Genomic DNA, 21,583 nt, shown 5'->3' on the forward strand with positions numbered 1-21,583 from the left:
CCACACGTATTCCCCCCAAAAAAAGAAAAATCCATTAATGAGTTTAACATTGGATTTATCTTTTAATAACTGTATGGAAACGTTTTCTGGTATGTATAAAATGGTATACAATATGTTCCAATTCCCAGTTTTCAGCTGGAAATGTGGCTGAAATTTCCAAATTATTACACCAGCAAGAACAGGAGGATGTTTTTGTTTTGCAGTTCGATATGACAGGTCACTCTCTGTGAAACAATGGTGAAAAAATATTCTATTCCATTTTCCATTAGTGTGAGTACCATCACCCAGTCAACAAGAAGGCCAAATAATATAGAGAACATTAGCTTAGCTTAGAAATAGTGGTTAGCATAGCTATGCAGCTTTAAAAGAGTACACAGGCCTTTTCCTGTGTACTCTCCCTCCTAGCAGAGCTTTGGCACTTCACTAAAGCAGCATTCAAAACAAGGGCCTACTTTGTCCTCTTCCTGGCTGACCACTGGTAGTAAGCCTGCTTGTGGATTGTGGGCCAGATGTGAATATCCAAACTTCAAAGAAGTGAGCGTTCCTGTCTGAGGGAGTGTGGTTACCCACATGCAGCTAAGGAAGGGTGGATATCAACACAGACAAACAGAAATACCCATGTGTATTTATACATGTACATCTGAGCCTAAAAGTGTAACTCAAAGAACAGACAATGAGGCCAATTAAATGTATCCGCATAAAACACTTTTCTAATGGCCTAGTTAGCACTCTGAGTATAACCCATAAATTAGTAAAATGCTGGAAATGTACTGAACTATATGTGCATCCATTCTGACAAAACCTAATTTGTGAATTGATGTTTTGTATTCTTACATAGCTGAAACTGGTTTAATTTGTTAAGGCATGCTGACAGTCAGATCATTATCACTCCCTAATACATGCAAGCACAAATGCACGCATACACATACGCACACACACACAAACAAAGAGAGATAATTCAACACTGGAACTAAACCATGAGAATAAAAGAATAAGATTAGCCAATTCCCCTTGAGTATTGCAGTAAGACTGACTTTCACAAGCAATAATTGAATTACTGTTTGAAACAGGCCCCTCTGACCACCACTAGGGGCAAATCAATTTACAGTGAATAATTAAGGTTCATATTTATTCATAGTTGACATAGCTCAAGTAATTATTTCTCAGCTTCATTTTACCTTTATTTGATGGGGAGTAGTAGAGGTTGGCATTATGCCACATCCACTGTGCTTAGATTGTAGCACTCATACTGACACGTCACATTACGGCACAACTGTCTTGTGCCATTGCAGCATGATCAACGATACAAATTTAATCGCAATCTTGTCTTTTGACTGCAGTAAATTTTAAACTATTTTTTGTGGAGGCACATGGTTTTGAAATTTGTTTAAACATTTTGACAGTCACAATTTTAATTTTATTAATTTATTTATTTATTTTGTTTATCGCCTCTAGTCATGACAAACAGCTACCCTACATCAATTTAAACCTTAATTACAGAATATCCTGGACCTGAGAATTTTATAAGCAGAATTTACAATAAACCTTCACCTGTATTGACAATGTATACTGGTATGTGATGAATAGCGGCATGTCTGATGGAAATATGTGCGTGTTTAAATATTAGTTGGAACTGTGAAATGTGAATCATTGTTGGACTCTAGACAGTATTAAATTAACCTGAGGTCATTAATCACTTCCCTGTGTACTCCAGGGTAGTAGCCACTTTAGAGTATGCACTTCACTGTATTCCTACTGACAAATTATAGGAACATTTGTTTGACACCATTGTTTCCGTATAGCTAATCTCTGCGTATGCATTAAATGTAATACATGAGTGGGACAGCTCTGGCCGGCAGCTTGCTTCACACCGCTCATGGAGAGTTCAAACCGTACCATGTGAGCTTGTCAGAAGGAGGCTAATTGGTGGCACATGCAGGGCATGTCTGATTGCTCAGTCATTGCTCAGTCACTGGTGAGTGGATACAGTGACATACAAGACCACCGTCTCTCAATCTGCAAACCTCATGTTCCAACTAAACCGTACCCTGTTTTAATGGCCAAAATGCCTTTCATCTTGTTTGGGTACAAATTGGACACCATGGTATTTCTGTCTGCACTAATACTAATTATTTTTGGGAAATTTATTGAGAAATGATTCTCGTCAACTTGCCTTTGTACAGTGGTTTCAGATGTGAGCAAATTGTACACTACTTTCCACCGACATTCAACTCTTCAATCGCATAAACAACAGCTTACAAACTTTTGTAAGTTTGGCTTAGCAGCAGAAACGGCTGTAAAAGAATTGTTGAGTAGTGAATAAAAACCTGGTCTCAAGGTGATAATATGGGTGGAACCAGGCCAGGAGTCCTAGCATCCGAAGGCTTCGAAAAAGAAAAGCCTGTATGTGCAATGCATAATAAAGCTGCTTTCATAATTATAATTATTCTCAGTACTAAGCTTTCCAAGTAACAGTTTGAAACATGCTATTGGAACTTCTCAAAGATAGGGTTGTGTGGCATGTTTAGTGCTATTGAATGGTGGGAATTGTAGAGAATCTACCCACCACTGGAATTTCCCTGAAAATGCATTAGCGACATGAATTAAGATCTCACGCTCCAAAGATTATTCAGTATAGTCACCACTAGAGGGCAGCCAGTAAATAAAGGGTTAATCCGCATTGTTTTAAACTGAGAATGAAATGAAAACAAAACACACAACAGGCCTGTTGGTGGCCAATTCTCATCACCACATTTTGAAATTGGCAGAAGTGTTGGAATAATAATGGAGGCTGCATATTCTTGGCCGACCAATAGCTGATTTGGGAACTGAGAATGAATGTCTAATGTGTGACAGGAACAGAAAGCCTTTTTCACTTACAGAAGAATTAATTCAGGTACGTCACGCAACTAATGGAATTCAGTGTATCAGATTGCATCCAAAGGTCAGAAGAACACATAAATGTCAAAACTCGATATTTTCATATCCCATGAACCAACTTTCCACAGATTGAGATTCTGAGGAGTGGTGATGTAGCATCTATCATCAGAAGTGATTTGTAGAGGAGGCTGTGATTATATTTTTATATTTATATTTTCCAGCATAATCCCATGTGCTCTTCAAAGCACTAAATTCATAGCTTTCCAATCCCTTCTCCACCACCATAAACCCCCCCCCACACACACACACACATATATTTTATGCTGACTGCGCTCTGTTGACCTCCTAGCTGGATATGTAAACAAATAAATGTTACATTAAATGCTCGTGTCAAACAAATCGCAGATAAAGGAATACTTAAGCTTCAACAAAGCGATAAAACCTGTTTGTTGTTGCACAAGCATGTCCCTCTGATCCGACATGGTGGTCTGAGTGAAATCTGATTTAGATGATGGAACCTAACTGCTACAAGGGGCCATTATCCATATGTTGTGGGAATGGCCACTTGTGGGGGGAAAAGAGCAAAAATTATGATTATTGGGAGTTTCATCACTGAAATCAATTAAATGCATGATATAATTTACATAAATGAGTGACCTATATGCCTTCAGAACATATGGTATGATTTGTCTGTCTTGCTCTCTCTGGCTCTGTGTGCTTGGTAAATACTTTGTCGTATGCAGTAATGCAGTTCTCTTAATTCACCTATGGAGCGTTGGGATGTCTCTAATGATCAGACTATGTTGGACCAGCAGTTACTCTGTTACGTAGATAAACAGTACATTAAAAAAACATTTGCTCATGGTAGGTGAAAATAGTCTCTGGATTTTCCATTGCCCAGAGGAAGATGGTAAACAATCAGCAAACCTCTAAGGACTGCCTGGGCTGGCCTTCCCTGGCCCGACTGATGATGCCTCGCTGCAGGGGTGAGAGGGTCAGCGAGTGGAAGGTTCTAGTACGTGCTGGGTGTGGCAAAGCAGGAAACGGCAGCCATTCCGTGCCAGCTCTTTCAGGGCCTGAAGCTGACAGGAAATGCCACCAGCAACCTTGGCTGGGTCTGTGAGACGGAGAGATCATCTCATGGTAAACAGACTCAGACACTTGAGCATCTGTGAAATTCATTTCTGACGCGGGGAATTTTCATTGTGTCCACTGAAACAATGTGACCAGGTCACTGAGTTCTTTGAGCATTTCAGAGTAGGTTGCTCCTTGGCTGCATTGTTTGTATCTTTTATAGACATTCATGATACTATATCAAAATATATGTCCCTGTACCTACCTGTTTGCTACACAATGAGAATGACACAAATCACCCATAATTTAAACATTCAAATAGAAAAATCCAATCTCCTCAGTCTGAATGAGCTTTTTTGCACATTGCAGGCCAGATATGAAAAAAATAAAATAAAATAAAACTTTAAATGTATTCATGCTTTAAAAAGTAATAATACAACTGCAATATATTATTCAAAGTTGCAGACAGTTGCATGGATTGAGTTTTTGTGATTTAGGTAGGAAAGCAGGATATCTTAGGAAAGAATAGTGTTGGACGATGGTTTTGTTCTGTCTGAGAGAGGATTAGCGCGATCATTGGACACAAGCTGCAGCAGCAGCGCCCCAAATCCCATCCCGAGTGTCCAGCAGCACTTACTGCTTCATTTCACCTTAAAACTGCACAAACCACAACAGAAATACACAATGGTCACTCAAGGATTCATGCCAACCACAGAGGAAGACCTTAAATGGTCACAGACAATAGCTAGGTGAGTAGGTTATTTCCCCTGTGATATTATTCTGTTTTGAAGAACTGGCAAATAATATGTACTCGTCTGGGTAAGTCCTCGTTTCCATGGAAACAGCCATCTTAGCACAAGACCTATTATAATGCTATCTTACAGAATTAACATAAACAATTTAGAAATAATAAATTATATCTATAAAACATACAATTTGGTTGTTTGCCACATTAAAGGGTTATTTCAACATAATATGGAATGATTTATGAATGTACTGAGTCAAAACATTTCTCTTTGAATAATAGCGCACAATGATATTTGCAGTGCCGTAACTCAACCCTACTGATGATTGAGCCTGGTAGAAATGTACCAGATGTCATGCCTAAATACTACAGCCTTCTGTAAAGACACAGTTGCTTTACTGAAATACATTTACGTATGGCTGGGGAACTGAGGTCCCATTTCAACTTAATGAATGCTAGTGCATAAGAAATCCAATGGCCGGTTAGTTCTTAACTTATTCAGCCAATTCAACAAATGGATACACAAAATCAGAACACCTGAGAGCTTTTGTGTGGTGAGATATTCAGCAACTAATGTTATTGGATTTTGATGACTGAGGTTGAAGCTCAAACTAAAGCGTAGATCAGGCAGCCTCCTTATTTTTTATGTTCTAGTCTTCCCTGTAAGTGAAGTACCCAGTTCATTTTAAAACTGCACTTCTGCGCACCGTTGCACATGATGGGTTTCAATGGTAACAAAGCCGAGAGCACATTTCTAGATGTATTATGATTATCCCCCTTATGTCGTACTCCATATGAATAGCACCCTGTGGCCATTTATTAGCAGTAGCTGCGATTTGCCTCAGTAGCTGCAGGGCAAGTTATGAGGATAAATCAAAACCATGACCCACTGACTACTTAAATAACTTACTGTGCTAAGGGCCTTGGTAAAGTGATAACTTACTGGAAGGCAATTGGTTTTGTACCTGATCCTTGTTACTAATTTGTGGGGTGTGGGTATTTCAAGCAAGTTAAAAGATTTAGTATACTATAAGTATCAGCATACTTGCGGAAAATAAGTGTTTATCCCCCAATTCTCACAGAATTCTCCCCTTTCAAGAGCAGGCAATTGCAAAAGAAGATGTTCTTCCCAGCATTCATCAAGTCTCCTGTCTGTTCTACTATAATTAGTGTGGCCTTCTCAAGAACACAATCATTTTTAAACAGTGGATTCTTATCAGGGCAGTTATGTTTTTTTCTCTCTGGATTTCAGGATCTGTAAATCCTGGTTTACAGCAGATAAGGTCAATCTTAGTGAAAGAGACGGGAGTTTTAATATTCAAATCTGAGTTCTTTAAATGAATGACTGTACCTCTGTGAATAACGTATGAGACAACATCTATTTTTGCAAAGAAACAAGTGTGTCTCTCATTATTATCAGCTGAAGGAACAACACCATTATTATGAGTCATTCTGCTTTGTCTTTTGTTAAAATTAAAACAATGCTTTCTTTTATTGCTATGTACTGGAAGTATGGTCATATTTCTCAATATTTATTCTGCCACTATTCACTCTGAGGGGGAAAATAATGTTATCGCTGTAGACTATATGCATGTAATGTTGGACATTGAGAGGAAGAGATGGAGAACAGACAGCTAATAAGAAACTGTCTTTTGGACTTTGGCATAGACAAGAGACTCTGTCTGTGTTTTCTCTCTCTCTCTCTCTCTCTCTCTCTCTCTCTCTCTCTCTCTCTCTCTCTCTCTCTCTCTCTCTCTCTCTCTCTCTCTCTCTCTCTCTCTCTCTCTCTCTCTCTCTCTCTCTCTCTCTCTCTCTCTCTCTCTCTCTCTCTCTGAATTTTTATTCTGCATGAAACTGAAGGACAGAACTGAAAAAACTCTTGCAACACCCCACTCCCCCATTAACAAACATTGAATCATTTAAGCCTCAGACAGATTTGCGAGAAGTGAATCATTTGAAAAAACAAACGCTGTGGCTGTCTTGACCTCATGGCTGGTTTGTTAGGTGTAACATGCCTCAAGAGTAAAGTGATTAACATCCTTATATCATTTTCGGCATTTCTTGCATTCCACTGTTTTAACCTTCTGTCCACTTGCTCTGGCCTGTTTGCCTGCACTCGCAGTGAACTGCCATATAAGTAAGTCTTGGATTGCAGGCAGCTCTTCCTTATGACTGCTACTGTTTACCAACAGCAGAGCTGGGCTGAGCAGGCAGAGAGATTATTTTCCTTATTTTGTGTGATACATAAGCATGACATACCTGATTACCTGATTATGCATGGTGGTATATGTACACATCTACCCATTTCATAAGAAAAAAATGAATTAAATTGAATCAAAATATTAAATTAAAATGCTGTTAGAATTGTTGTTGTGGATCTCCATCATTACTACTCTCCTGCAGAATGCACCTCAATTAGCAAGGTTCTTTCGGGTAGCTCCACCCTGACCGTAATATTGACCATGAAGCAAAACATGGCGAATAAGCACCTTCTTATTGAAACAACAGGGTTCATTACATCTAACATTCAAGCTACCTGGACAACCTAAAGTTACATTCAAACTAAAGTTGCTAATTTGAAACACCAAGAATAATAAGCACGTGTTCATGCTGCTTCACAGTCAGAAAATATATATAGTACCTTCAAAGGCTTCATTCTGCCCCCAGCCACTCAAGTGAATCACTTCACCTAATTAGGAACTCTGTTAAGTTGCTCACTCTTATGACTCTACATCTTGTGACCGACTGGACAAGAGTTCCAGAAACTGTTCTGACAGTTGGACAGTTGGGAAATAAGCTTCCATTGAGCTCTTGACCACAAAAGATTTGCTTAAAAGAATACTATTCCAGGAACACTTATGCATACATATGTTGATTTAAATGTGATATAAGAGAAACAAAAAGCACAGTACTGATAGCTGACAGCATAGCTGATCCGACAAACACACATATGCACACCAAACACAGACACAAACATGCATGCATACACACACACACACACACACACACACACACATGCATGCACAGACACAAACACGCACAATTCTGGAAACAGTATTCGTTTTGTAAAGACTAAACTCATGTCTGACTAAGTTTGATGATACGCTGTCACATGGCTCTGTGCACACAGCACATATACAGTAGATACAGTGGGCTCCATAATTACTGGTAATAAAAGCTGCATATAATAAACAGTATGGATAATGATCTATATTTTATGTTCAAACAATGTTTTGCACCCCTAACAATTATGCAAATATAATCAAACATGATATTGACAGTACTAATGTACTTGATCTCAGTCAAAAGGAACTGTCATTCCATCACATCCTGTTTTCCCAAGTATAAACATGAGGTAACAAGCATGGAAAATCCCTTTGTCAACCATCAGCATGGGAAAAGCCCATGTCAATTCAGAAGTAAGTAAGTCAAGTAATGAGTCCAAAAAAATACATAAGTGGTTAAATATACTTTTTAGCACTAGTACATTTAACCACCTATGTATTTTAGTATAAGGGCAATAGTGAAAAGGCGTAAAACATGTGTTGTAAGGACAGGGGTTTGTGGGAAGGAAGCAGAGCAATCGGATGACCACACCTACTGGTAAATTAGGCACACACCTCGACGATGTTTCAAATTAGTCCAGGCTGTTAAAATGTGCGCTCTTTTCCGCAGTAGGTGGCTGAGACCAGGAGACTGCAGGATAGCAGCGTGCCGTACGAGAGAGCTGTGTTCATGATACTGTGTTCATGATGCTGGTTTATGATGCATGAACGGTGGTGCAATATGGAATTTCCATATCTCCCTGTGTCCAGCTCATCCATCCTCCCTGGGGTGTGTCACGGTGTGTAATATATGGAATGGTTGCAAATTTGAGGATGCAAGTCCATATTACCCCCACAGACGGTAAGGAAAATGATGAGAAAATTATGGGATAAGTAACCCAAGGATCGTAGTTTAAGAATTGCAGAGATTGTGTCTTTGGGTCACCAATTCTAAATAAAAACAATAAAATGCCACCTCCATAACAACTCTTTGGAAGAGTGGCACAAAGACAACCTTACTGGGCACAATAAACATAATATTACATTACATTTTATTTATCAGACGCTTTTATCCAAAGCGACATAGAAACAGCGCATACCACAAAACCAAGCATTTTGAATTTGTCAAACTTCTTTGGAATTATGACTAGAAGAGGATCCTATGGTCAGGGGAGACCAAAATTCCACATTTTGGCCATACACAAGATCAACATGTTTTGTGGCAAAATTGAATGCATGCATGCAAGGAGAAGCAAGGAGTTGCCAGTTGTCCAGGGGCCCTATTTAAGATCAATTGCACAATGGATTCAACAAAGTTCTGCAAAGAAGAATGAATGAAAATCCCTCCAAATGTGTTCTCTAGCCTAATCACAAATTACAGGAAAAGACACATGGCTGTCATTTTTGCCATTGGTGTTTGCACAAAGTATTAAACCAGCGGTGCCAGTAATTGTAGAACCTGTTTTTTGAGGAAATATTTTAAGTGTTATATTTGAAAAATGACTTTGGTTGATTCCATTGAATCCTTAATAAAGCACACTGCCTATACATTTCGGAAAACAAATTATGTCAATAACTGTATTCTTTTTTAGTTTACAGCATTTTTAATCTGTATTCATCAAGGGTGCCAAAAATTCAGGAGCCCGCTCTATACAAGTACTGATGCATAGTAACACATTGCTTGATGTTTCTTCAGTGCTCTCTTTGTATTTTTGTTCCTGTGCCAAATTACCAAGCAATATCTGATGGTTTCTACAATAATATAACTTTATGTAGCAAAGCACTTTACAGTGCTTTCATGGTCATATGTCATTATGAAAATATTGTTGCATTATTGTCTATCCAGTGCTACAGAAATGTAGCCATATTACCATTAAACTGCCATAACAATGCAGCAAAGGCAATCAGTCTTCACTGTAAACCCTCTTAAACATCAAGAGGAAAATATGTATCGTAGCTCATAAATGCTGACTATCACTCATCATTAGAAACCAAAAGACTGGCCTACAGAATTGACAGTTATGTCTTTCAAAACAGAGATCACTCAAGTGAAGTGGTAATGCTCTGTACATCCACAGATATCCCTCAGGCAGGAAGTTTAGAAGATGCTGGTCAATTACAAATCAAAAGCCTCCAGAATTTCAATTCCTTTGATATTCCTTTGATATTTGGGTGCCTAGCCTAGCCGCGTCTTCCAATGATTAACTTACGGTGGTTTATTTTCATTAAACTCAGCTTTCAGCTGTGATTTACACTGTTGTGCAGTGCAATACAAATCCCCCCTGTCCCAATGCTAATGACCTGACAGAGAAGAGGTGTCACGCTCTGTGCGTTTTCTGTTTCCTGCCTGGTGTTCTGTGTCTCTAGTCCTAGTGCGCCTTACGTAGTCATTACTTCACCTATGCCTCGTTACCCGTTTCCCTGCACCCGCCCCTGTTCATCATTTCAGTTCATTTGTCTCTGTATTTGTCTGTTTGCCTAGTTTCTTTGCCAATTGTCATGTGTCTTGACTTTACTTTCCAGCGGTTTTCTGCCTGCCTGCTCTGTGTTCCAACTCTCTTTGTGTACCCTGACTACTGCTCTTTGGATTATCCATCTGTTCTGATTCTGATTACCCATTGTCGAACTTTGCTCGGTTTATTAGATTTTGATTCTTGGATTACATTCTGTACCTTTGCTTGTTTGGACTTTTGCCTGTGAACTTGACCATTAACTTGATTATCCATGTTGCACCTGTTTGCCTGCATTCGACCCCTGCCTGTACGGGTGTGGGGACGGAGGACCAGACATGACCAAAAAGGGAAGCTTCAAGTTTCCACCAGAATGTGGGATAACTACTAATATAGTCTAGGGTTCTACCCAATATAATCTAGGACAGGGGTCGGCAACCCTGGTCCTGGAGAGCCGCAGGGTGTGCTGGCTTTCGTTGTTACTTGGCATTAATTGATCAATGAAAGCCGTTGATTACACAGTTAACTCACCTCACCTGGTTTCTTGGGTCTGAATCGGTTGCTTATTTTAAGGTGGAGACGAAAGCCAGCACACCCTGCGGCTCTCCAGGACCAGGGTTGCCGACCCCTGATCTAGGAGAACCACTAGAGGAGAAAGGGGAAAACAAAAAACAGGACCGAAAACTCCCTGGCGAAACGGCAACTAAAACAGTACCGAATACATGGTACAAGAGTCTATTTTGACTTAATAGATGAAAGAAAATAATTTTAAAAAACCTGATGCGGTTACCCGAATACGGGGTAACATGCCTTTAATTCTCTAACGAAAAACCAGCCTTGAAGGCGACCTCTACCTGGCTCAGTGTCTGAAACACAATGTAACACTCAAGCACAGAGCGGAGGGACAATGAGTCTTAAATAGGGTACCGCCTACCAATAACAGATAATTGGTTAGTAATTAGACTGCACCTGGAAACCAATTAACCAAGGCAGCAATCTGCATGCGTAAGCCCGAAAAACAATACTGCCTGGAAAATGAGCAGGAAAACCCTGAAAATGCCTGCCTGATCTGCCTGTCATTCAATAAAGACAGTTATTCTGCATACTTCTGGGTTGTGATTAGTTTGGTCCCGGAACCTGATAAGAGGCCACAATGCCTGGGAATAATGCTAACAATAACATGTGCCTATGCAGAAATTCACAACAACACTGACATTCATAAACTTGAAATGATCAATTTATAAGCTTGTCCATCCACACAAACAATATCATTAATAGCCTACTTACATGTGTTTAGTGTGGTTAAAAGGAAGCTTCTGAAACATAGGCATACATGTTAACAACTGAGCTGAGACATTATTGTGTTAAAGCAACAGAAAAAAAGCTAAATGAGAATAGTTGCATTGCACAACAAAGAAAGAAAAGTGTTTGAAACAGCGGTGGGGCAGAAATCTCAAAAGTGCCTGGACTGATTAAATAGGGTGGGCCACTATTCTTTCCACACTTCACATGTTATAATAACTAAATAATATGTACCACTTTTCCCTCTGTGACAAATTTCTACAAGTCCATAGCCTCTAATAAAATTAATTGCACAATTCATTAGCAAATTTGACATTGATTTATTTTTGTGCAATTCATACATTATATGGAAAAAGGGTCATGAAGCATTACGCAAATGATCCAGCATTTCATACAGCATTTCATGCAGTATACCACAACCTAGAGAGAGAGAGGGAGAGAGAGATCAAAAAATCAATGTGGGTTAGGTTTGTAGCAAATTAACCATTTTATTTAGCCTCAAGTTAATTCCATTACTTTTGTTAACGCTCATTATAGGTGCATAGAGTAGAGAAAATGGCTTACTTAGCTGCTACGTGATGGCACTAGCAACTAGAACTTGCTTTACAGTTATGAAATATTAAAATATGAACTAATTATAGACATAACTATAAAAGCCTATGTGTGAGCTAATCACATTCAAAGCTGTGCTATAGCACTGTTGGAAGGCTTTGAGAAAGGAGTGATGTTTTTTTAGGGTCCAAACAGATTTCCTTGCACATTAGGATGAGTCCATGCCAATACAGTCAAAGCTTGCCAAGCAAGATACTTTGTTTTGCTGGATACAATACTATTGATGGGACCAAACAAGTTGTGCTCTTGTCTCAACCTCCCTTAACATTACTTATTACATGTTGCAATCAGATAATTAACTTTTTTTACTTGCTGCAATTTTTAAAAATTCTGCCATTATGTTCCCTTATGTACTGTATGTTTTACTACAATTACAATTACGTTATTTGGCGTAGTTTTACCGCCATTTGAAAGCAACTGAAGTAACAGAAAAAGATGCACTAAGCTACCATATAAGGATAATTGAGGGCGTTCACTGGGTGGAAGAGTAAAGCATGTTCTTGTCTGAACACTTTTATGGATATTTGTGATTCATAAAAAAGATTGATGCATGAAGATGCATGATTTAGTAACAGGTCGTACGATAAAATGTAGGACGAAATCCACACCAATTCCATGCATGAGGCCCCAGGCCTAGAGGGTTGCAGTGTTTTTTTGTTCATATGCTGAACGTTAGTGTAAACATCAGCGTGCTGGCGGCATTAAACCTATTGAGCAATTGCTATTTCACTGCCTATTGACATCGAACATTCATCTAATTCAATTGAGCACATTAAACAGCAGAACTCACCAGCTTTTAGTTTTGATTGGTGTGCAAAATGTATACACTCACTGAGCACTTTATTAGGTAGACCTGTACACCAACTTGTTAATACAAATACTTAATCAGCCAATAATGTGGCTGCAACTAGATGCATAAAAGTCTGCAGACATGGTCAAGAGGCTCAGCTTTTTTTCAGACCCAATGTCAGAATGGGGAAGAAATCTAAGTTGTTGGGGATTGGACCCCTGAAACTGGTTGTGGGATAATTGACCACTACAGGGCTCCGGTCAGAGAGCATGGAGTCATCAGTTAGGTTTGAACTCTTTACTTGCAGAATGTCAGCAGACCCAGTAGTACAAATGGTACAACGTAATTTTACATTACATTACATTATTGGCATTTGGCAGACGCTCTTATCCAGAGCGACGTACAACAAAGTGCATACCCATAACCAGGGATAAGTTCGCTGAAAGACCCTAGAGGTAAGTACAATTTCAACTGGTAATGGTGCATACTGTTATATATATATAGTTTCTGAAATAAAACACAAATAAACAAATACATGAATATTTGAATTGTTACTGATAAACAACATTAACTAAAAGCATTTAAGGACTGGATTGATCTGCATATCTCTGGATGAATACTAACTTCAACTATTGCAGTAACCACTATCGATATAATAACACGGAAATCACGTTAACTGTGTGCTTGTTGTAGTGATACAGGGCAAGCTAGCCAAACTAGCTAGTTAGCTAGTACCTCGCGAAGCTAGTTTTAGAACATGAGAATTACTGAACCGAGTCATTCGCGGTAAAATGAATACGGAACAATTAAAAGTCATGAAACACGGAGAAAGAATTACGTTGTTATGTTGTAATGAACTTTCTAACACTGATAATTAAACTTACATCGTCAGTGACTAACTGTTGCACCCGTAGTGACAGCAAAACAGAATCCCGAGAATAAACGGCACGAGAATACACGGAAACAAACCGTCCGAATAGAAGCGTTAATTTCAGAATAAAAGTACGTGAACATGAAGAATTCACAACATAAGTGATCTACCGTAAATCCTCAAATTGTGTCCGGGGTCTTTTATTTACTTTGGGCCAGGCTTGTATTCAAGGCAGGCCTTTATTTCTTATTAGGCTTCTGTTGTATTGTATTCTTAGAAATAAAGTAAAAGGCTACACTTAAAGTGGGCCAACACTGTTCAACACTTCCTGTAACCGTTCAGAAATCAATTAGTGTAGGCTAATCAGGAAACACAGTTTGGTATCAGTCTTAACAGACTTAGTTTATTGCAAATATTCTCAAACACAATAAATCTCATGCAAGTCCAGAATCCATAAAATAACAATTTGCCATTCACGCCTTCATGAACAATAACAAATTAGCGTAGATAACAGCAAGTTAAGGATCTTTTTTTCCCTAAAGTGCGTTTTATTGTGAGACATGCGTTTCGTTTGGAGCAGCATACCGGTAGGCTATCAAAAGATTTTCGCTTTGGTTTGGGATTTAATTTACTTTTGGACTGTTTGATTCTATTGCTAAATGTTGGGACTGATGGGCACTGAAATCTGGGGGGTATTTGATGGTTCACTGTTAAGTTTTATGTAGTTGAAAGAGCGTCGGGATTTCCACCCGTCAGTTTATTGCGAGCCAATGCAGCCGCTTTCATTCATTCATTGAACGTGCGCTGTGCTGTAAATACATGGAAACCTTATTGTGTAGCCAAGTAGCCTAAATTGAGTTAATTTTTAATTTTGCCTGATTTACTTTTTATTAAATTCGTAGGCTGGAATGCCTCGCGGAAACAATTGTGTTTAAATGTATACTGCTTCAGCCTTTGGCAAGCTACTTAGAAGGGGGTGGCAAGCGACTGGTAGCTTGAGAGCAAGGTGTTGGAGACCCATGGTGTAGGACAACTACTTTTCATTGGCAACAGTATTAAACCAACCAACAATATAAATTATTAAGAAGAGCTCTTTTATTTCATTGAGTTAAATCGAAACAATGTCTTCTAGTGCTCATGGACTGATAGCCCTACTGGTAGGCAATATTACCCCGGCTTGTATTTGGGGGCCGGCCTTTATTTGTCCGAATCGGCCACGCCCCCGGCTATTATCCGAGGCCCGGCTTGAAATAGAATCCCGGACACAATTTGAGGATTTACTGTAAGTGACTTTGACCGTGGAATGATTGTTGGTGTCAGTCGAAATATCTCCTGGGATTTTGCAGAGTTTGCAGAGAATGGTGCAAAAAAACAAAAAACATCCAGTTAAATTTGGTCTTATTCATATTCGTAGCATATGTTTTCAAAACATCAAATAAATGCTTAAAAATGACAGATTTAGCAAGCACATATAACATACTGTCTTTTTGCCTGGACTATACTTTTCTTTCAAAACTGTAATTTTAACACCCATCATGTATGATCATTTTATTTTTCTCATCTGGCAACACTGGTTATGTCTCTCTCCCTCATTGTGGCCGTTGCAGGTTATTGTCTGGTTGAAAAGTTATCAAGGTTCCACTTGGGCAAGAAACACTCATTCTGTATTTCACAAATCTCCCATGAAAAATGAAACAAGCAGCAACTAGATCAGGCATTAGCTTAATGTTAATTTCTTTCATCTAGTAAACAACGCTGATGAGAGACTCTTCTCTTTCACCCATAAATTCTGCACTTCTCTGCAATTAATGTTTGAACATGATTATATACTGTAATTATTTGCAGTAAACTTGCAGACCAGGGTCTGGTGTGAATGGCAAGGACCCAGGACATTCCCGCGACCATCGTGTGATGTGAGTGGGATCCATCCCGGGTTCAATGTGACATGTATATACTGTGTTTTTTGTGGGAAAGCCGTATGAAATTAATCACTCGTGCTGAAACACACAAAACACAGCACTGCGACCCTCCAGCTCTGGAGTTTACCTATACCTGATATAGTGCAAACTGCAGTTACTACTGGAGGTATGGGTAGTACCCATTTTGGAATTGAAGGTCAACACAAAACGAGGTGAGAGCGCTCGACAGACATGAAGGTTCTGCCAGGAATGACCATCGTCCCACACTTACTGCCATGTTGATTCTCCCCGACAGAACTTTCCAGGTTAATATGTTGGTGGACTCCGGAGCCGACGCCAACCTCATCAACAAAAGAATGGCCATGGAACTGGACATAACTCCCACTACCCCATCCCGAGAATGCTCGGTCATTGGATGGAAAGACCTTTTGCTGCATGACGCACATCACCAAACCCATCCAACTGATAATTTCGGGGAACCATCATGAAATGATTCAGTTCCGCGTCATCCGGTCTCCTAATGATCAGCTCATCTTGGGATTACCCTGGCTCCAGAGACACAACCCCACCATTGACTGGAGTTCCTGCCAGATTCAAGCCTGGAGTCGTGAGTGTCACCAGTCCTGCTTATGATCTTCTCCTGCACCAGCAGAGGGTGCACCCAACCCACCACAAATCCCTAAGCCCTCCCTGGAGAAGGTGCCCACCCCTTACCATGACCTAGGCACGGTCTTCTCCAAAACACAGGCACAGACGCTCCCTCCTCATCGACCCTACGACTGCGCCATCGAGCTGCTACCCGGTGCCACACTCCCCTCAAGCCGTCTTTACAATGTCTCCAGACCTGAAAGGGAGTCCATGGAGAAATACATCCGGGACTGCCTAGCCAATGGACTGATTCGTCCATCCTCCTCACCTGTGGGCGGCGGATTCTTCTTTGTACAGAAGAAGGATGGCTCTTTGCGTCCTTGCATTGACTACAGAGAGCTAAACAACATTACAGTAAAAAACAAATACCCTCTGCCTTTGATGGACTCCGCCTTTCACCCCCTACATGATGCCACCATCTTCACCACGACGTGGGGAACCGAACTTCTCGCAGTCAAATTGGCTCTGGAGGAGTGGAGGCACTGGCAGGAGGGATCCGAGAAGCCTTTCATCGTCTGGACCGATCAAAAGAACTTAGCATACCTCCAGACGGCCAAGAGACAAAACTCACGCCAAGCTAGATGGGCGCTGTTCTTCGGAAGGTTGAACTTCACACTCACGTATCGCCCGGGGTCTAAGAATGTCAAGCCAGAAGCCCTGTCCCGACAATTCGACACCTGTCCTGAGCATGAGGCGCCTGTGAACATCCTCCCGGGTTCCTGCATCGTTGGTTCCGTAACCTGGAAGATTGAGGCCCATCTGCTGCCCGGACATCGGTGATTCAATGGGCTCACTCGTCCCTCTTGTCTTGCCATCCCGGCTTTACCCGCACCTTGGCGGTGCTTAAACGTAAGTTTTGGTGGAGCTCCATGATCCCGGACACCAGGCGCTTCATCAAGGCGTAGAAGCAAGGCCTCCCACCAAGCCCCTGCTGGTCTGCTCCAACCTCTGCCCGTGCCCAGCCGACCCTGGAGCCACATTGGGGTGGACTTTGTCACCGGACTTCCACCTTCCGAAGGTAACACCACCATCCTCACCGTAGTGGATCGCTTCAGTAAAGCAGCCCACTTCATCCCCCTACCTGGATTACCTACCTCCCAAGAGACTGCTGACGTATTAATTAGAGAAGTGTTCCGCATCCACGGAATCCCCACTAACATTGTGTCCGACCGGGGCCCACAATTCATTTCCCAAGTTTGGAAGGCTTTCTGCCTGGCCCTCGGTGCCACGGCCAGCCTCTCATCCGGTTATCACCCCCAGTCCAATGGGCAGACCGAGAGGGCCAACCAGGATTTGGGAGCCGCACTTTGTTGTGTTTCCAACCAGAATCCGGCTTCATGGAGCAAGATGCTTACCTGGGATGAGTATGCGCACAACACCCTACCCTGCGCCACCACCAGAAAATCTCCCTTCGAGATTTCTTTGGGCTACCAACCTCCACTGTTTCCGGACCAGGAAGCTGAGATCGCTGTTCCCTCCCTCGCCACCCACATGAAGCGCTGCGTCAACATCTGGAGGGATGCCAGGGCCGTGCTTTTACGCACGGCGGACCGTAATTGGCGCTTCGCTGATCGCCACCGCACACCAGCCCCAGCCTACAAACCAGGTGACTCCGTTTGGTTGTCCACTAAGGACATTCCCCTCCAAGTCACATCTCACAAACTGCAACCCCGCTTCATTGGCCCCTTTAAGATCCACAGCATTGTTAACCCATCCTCTGTCAAACTGTCACTCCCTGCTTCACTTAAAATTCATCCCACATTCCACGTATCATGTATTAAGCCTGTATCCTCTCACCCATTACATTACATTACATTATTGGCATTTGGCAGACGCTCTTATCCAGAGCGACGTACAGTTAATTAGACTAAGCAGGAGACAATCCTCCCCTGGAGCAATGCAGGGTTAAGGGCCTTGCTCAAGGGCCCAACAGCTGTGCGGATCTTTTTGTGGATTAGAACCACCGACCTAGCGGGTCCCAGTCATTTACCTTAACCACTACGCTACAGGCCACCCTCTTTGTCCCCCCGATCCACCCGATCCCCCACCTCCTCCCCCTCGCATCATTGATAACCACCCTGCATTTACTGTGAAAAAACTGTTGAACATTCGTAAAAGGGGTCGTGGTGTACAATATCTGGTTGACTGGGAGGGCTATGGTCCTGAGGAGCGTTCTTGGGTAGCTCCCAGTCTCATCCTAGATAAAACATTGATCAAAGACTTCCATCGTGACCACCCTGAGAAATTCAAAGGACCGCCAGGAGTCGGTCGTTAAGGGGGGGGTCCTGTCACGTTTCAGGTCTGTTTTGCCATGTTTTATGTTTATTCATTTTGTCTTAGTCACGTATTGTCTTATCATGTATTATGTTAGTCTAGGTTCGTCATGTTTTTTAGTTTATTTCTTGTTACAATTTATTTTCTCGTCATGTCTAGTTATGTTTTGTTACGATTATATTACCTTGTTATGTGGAGTGGTTATCGTCTTAGTTTCGTTTTGTGTTATGTTCTGATTTATGTTTATTGTTACGTAGACTGGTTACCGTTTAAACATACACTTTTACATGTCTTTCCGCAAACCTTGCGTTCCGCCTTTTCTCTCTCTCTCTTTCTGTCATTCACACCCTAATTGTTTCCATTTGTCTATTTACTAAAACTACTAACGCTAGATCAGGATTGGGTAGAACTAACAAACTGATTATGTGTTCATGTTACCTTACGTTTCTCGTGCATGTCATTTACTAATTTACTAATGCTATGGCAGGATAGGTTTATTACTAACGATTACTAATTACCTTGTTAAACTCGTCATCCATCACACCTGTTTTTCATTTCCTTTCTGCTCTCTAAACTAATTGTCTACACCTGTCTACACCCGCATTTATAGCCCAGTCGCACTACGGTTCTTCGCGAAATTGTCTGCCTCTTGTTATCAACGCAACTCTTGAGCATTTACTGTTATTGATTACACGTTACGATCCAAGCCTGTTTACCGACCACCGATTATTGATTTCTGTTTTGCTGACCATCGTTTGTTTTTTTACCACGTCCTCGCCTACTGATTTTGTACCTTTGCCTCGCTGTTTGTTTTATGGTTTTCGACTTCTGCTTCGCCTTCGACTACGCCTCTGCCTGCCGTCCGCCTCTACTTCTGCCTCGCTGACAGCTCTCCTGCTACCGGACCTCCCTGCACATCTACCAACTATGAGTTCGCCTCTTCCCTCGGCACCATGCTTTTTGTTTGTTTACTTTTGTTTGGCTTTGTTTGGCTGGATCTTCGTGTATGGACTTTGCTTGTTCTGACCACTCTCCTGGGATTCGTCCCGAATAAAGCCCTGACGGGACTTTATCTACCCATTGAGTCGTGCATTTTGGGTCCAACCCCCACGCACCCGTCTCAAATATGTATTTAAATTCTGTCATACTTCCTGGAAATGAGCAAGTTTAAACTCTCTTTGGTGTCCAGTATTATCTGAAAATGGCAGGTTTGGATTCAGGTATTTGTTTTAGGACTACAAAACCTGCGTAAAATTAACTAATCATGCTCTTCAATCAAGACCAATTCTACCAGTGCTAATTGTGATGATTCTAATGCGTTTGTATTGTAGTTCACTTTTTTTTTGCAACTGTCTACAATCAGGTATGCAGCATTGTGGCAGGGAAGTACACCTAAGTCAGGCCAAGATCACTGGCAGTTTTGTCAGTTCCAGTCACACAATGCATGAATCTCAACTCCTGAGCCCAGATTCTCAAAAACTGCACAGCCATCTGGATATTTTGGCAACTGCTATTACGTCTGGAAAGCCTTGATTCTTCAGCTTCTTAGGAAACTATGAAAAGTAATGAGCCTATGGCCATTCCTCCCATCTACCGTAACTGACGTCAAGCACAAATATTTGCCTTGTGAGACTAGTACACTGTGTAGGAGTTTGAAATGAGATACAAACCAGGGCTGATCGGAACACAGATAACATATTGAAAAGGTATCATTTCATCCCGTGATGAACACATCCCCTTGTCACAACTTGCTGCACATAGTAAATATATATAATATATTCAATATATAATAAAAGATAAGTCACAGCCAGTACAATTTTAAGTAGAATCAGGTGTCTTAGTGCTGGGGTGAAACAAAACCCTGTACCCACACTGGCCCTTTTTGGACATGATTAGACACCACTGGCTACATAAAGCTGTGTCATAAAGCTACGGTTAGCTACTGGGATTTTGTGTTCCTAATGTCAATTACCAAGCTTATAACTATCCGATAGGCTAAGTAGGCTTGCTAAATGTCTTTCAAAGAAACATATATAGGATTGCAATTAAGGAATTTTGGATAGAAAATTTGAATAGGGAATAGGAATTCTGAATGTATGTAAAGTCTTTCCTTGGCACTTGACTCTCCTCCATACTGGAATTTGGCATGTGCACTGTCACCTCTCCACCACTGCCAGTGTTTACTGTTGTTGCTGGTACTGGTGTCATAGCAACACAACCCACTTCTGACATCTGTTAAATCTTGAGCCAAAGAAAGGAAACGCACAAGCACCAGTTCAGCCGAAATCATTCAGCATGCGAGAGACCAGAGAGAAAAGAGCCAAGCATTTGCATTATTAGTCTTGGCCCAAATTCCCAGCTGTAAGAGAATCAAGAATTATATAAATGGCAAATTCTTTCTATCCGGCTGCAAAAGCAAACAATCCACATAGACTTCTTGAAGTTTCTCTACTTGTTGCAAGGGCATTTGGGAAGCAAATCAGAGGGGATATTGCAGATATGTACCAGACAGTCTGGATTCCAGGTTCTGAAGGTGTGATTTACCCTGCTCTCTGAAACTTTCTCCACACCCTTAAATAACTGCATGGCCAAAATCTAAAAAGAGTATCAAACAAGACCCACTTATTTCCGACACCCAAAGAGCAGAGTGTTTGTTGATCTTTCAGGGTGGTCATTTTCTTCTACCCCCTAATGGATGATATACTGTTTTATCATAGAGTCAGTGCTGTAGCTACAACTAAGGGTATTTTTAGATAACTTTTTATCAAGAATGAATTACGGGGTTTATCATGTGTCACATAGTACCAGGTTCTTATTTACCACGCAGAACCAGGACTTACCTTTACCACTTGGCACAGAAGCAGCTCTCATATTTTCATAACAAATGTGATTGCGGTGGTTTCTGATGCAATGTTTGCAAATGTCCTGAGGCAAAACTTACAATAACAGAGGAGATTTTTAATGTTCACTTTTC

Source organism: Conger conger, chromosome 9 (assembly GCF_963514075.1).
Source record: "Conger conger chromosome 9, fConCon1.1, whole genome shotgun sequence".
Classification (NCBI taxonomy): domain Eukaryota; kingdom Metazoa; phylum Chordata; class Actinopteri; order Anguilliformes; family Congridae; genus Conger; species Conger conger.